The following is a 2,430-nucleotide window of genomic DNA, read 5'->3' on the forward strand; positions in this document are numbered from 1 at the left end:
AGGGCGCCCTGTACGTTGGGCACGAAGTATAGGAAACTTGCATGGATAAAAAGAAGGGCGTCGCCTACGTTGGGCACGACTTCCGCCTCATTTTTACAATGCGAGAACTCTATCTTGTATTTCTAGTATCTTTGCTGTAATGTTAAAACTAACTGAAAAAAGCAAGCAAAGTAAATCGATATAAAGTACAAAACCTAATACATCTGATTGTACTTACTCTTTCCCAAGCATGGCTTTGACACAAGATGATTTTCCAGAACCCTCTTTACCTAGGAACATCAGTCTTGAATTAACAACTGTTATTTCACCGTTTTTAAGTGCATCTCTGAATGCTTTGACGGCATCGGGACCCCTGGCTAAAATCTCTGATGGAGTTGATAGTTCTATTTCATACAAAAAAGAAAAAAACCAAAGAAAAAAAATCAAATACTTTAATAATTTAATTCTCTTTCTAAATTACGTGTATTTTAATTAATTACGATTTTTTTTTTGCAATATTAATAACACAACGAAAATAATATCGCTGTTCTTTAAATGGCTCCTTCTTTTTGTAGACCGTTTGGTAGCACTATTTAAAATAATATTATTGTGTCGAATTATTATAAAATAATAGAAAAAGAATGTGTAAGATAAGTGTTATCATACCTTCAAGTAAATTTTTTAATTTTGTTTTTTTCTCTCTTCTTGTGGATTCTTCGTATCTTTTACATTTGTTATCATCATACTCATCAAGAGGCGTCTTTCCCCACTGCAATAGCAGACACGAGCACGCGATGATTCGTTTCATTGCACGACGGTTGCAAATTAAATCAACAGGAAACGGTGGTATATTTTGGTTTAATAACCAATGATATAATAATAAAATGGTAAATAATAATTTAAATATCAACACTATTAGCATTACAACTTTATAACTATTGTTGTAAATTACTATCACATCACATCGGAAATAAAAATATTCATTGAAATCATACTTCAAAAAGAATCATCATTATTTACTATGATATTAATCGATTTAATACTTATATGAATTTATATTTATTACATTGGTTTTAATTAGTAAAAATGTTTCAAGTAGTTTCATATACAGATGTTGTATTAAGGTCATTGACTGATATTCTTTTGATGCATTTCATTTTTCTGTACATTACCTTATTTTTTATTGTCACCGACGCACCGAAGGTGATATTGAGAATTGCGACTTCCTTGTGTTGCTCGTGCGTCAGCATCCAATTCTTTAGACAGTAATTTAGTGGTGTTTGTCCACGCTGCAATGAAATGATAATCAACGTCAAGTTTGTTGAACACGCACAACACAAGAATATCAATTAACAAATATTACGCAATTAAAACGTAAAAGTACCTGAAATAATTTATAACTAGTATAATTCATTAACGCCAATGTAATATGTAATAATGATAATAATAGGCCTATTAAAATTTATCATTATGATATTGATTATAATATTACGATGATGATGATCATGAGGACAAATAAAATTTAAATAAATACTAACATATAATGGAATGATAATATTACTCCAGCTAATAATCTTTATAACGAAAATGATGCCGATGATGGTAATTGTGATGATGATGATAATGGCACTAACAATAGTAATAATACAATACTGTAATGATAATGGTGTTAAAAAGGATATTATTGAAATATGGCTAGTTATATTATAATACATGACGGGCAGTATTTAGTACAGTAGTTAGAATTGTATAACGATAAAAAAAAAACTATCTCAACCCAGTTGTAAATATAATAGGCCCTAAATTATTATTAATACAATAATATTAGATTACTTTTACTAAATTAGAACGTGATGTATTGAATGTGTTTGTGAGTGAATTAATGTTAATTTGTTAGCAATGAATAAAGTGTTGTTTTCTTCTACTGTACTCACGTTGTCTTGCGTGTTAATCTTCTTGTTGGTTTTTTCCAACACGCGTCTCATTACTGACACGCGTGCGTTGAACGCCAAGTAATGGAGAACAGTGGAACCACGACGCTACAAGACAAACGTAGAATATGATGAGAAAGAAATAATAAACACAACAAGAAACTATACACACACCACATATCAACAACACATAACAACTCACAAACATCACACATACATTACTTATTACATTCATCATCATTAAATACTAATTACATTTATATTTAATATTTTTATAACGTGGTTTTTTAGGCGAAATCGCGCAAAAAATATTTGTATCAATTGGCCTATGTTTTACACACAATAGTAAAATATTTCCAAATTGGGATTTTTAGCGAAAATACTTTTTGTGAAAAATATCAATTTTATTGTCACTAAACTGTATTAAGCAGAACAAATCCAAACATCACAATTTTTGTAAGTGTAATATGTATTTTTTCACAATGTTTCATATGAAATGTGATAATGGCCATAACATAGG

The sequence above is a fragment of the Anneissia japonica genome, unplaced genomic scaffold (genome assembly GCF_011630105.1).
Source record: "Anneissia japonica isolate Jap-2015-1 unplaced genomic scaffold, ASM1163010v1 scaffold287969_len279043_cov187, whole genome shotgun sequence".
Classification (NCBI taxonomy): domain Eukaryota; kingdom Metazoa; phylum Echinodermata; class Crinoidea; order Comatulida; family Comatulidae; genus Anneissia; species Anneissia japonica.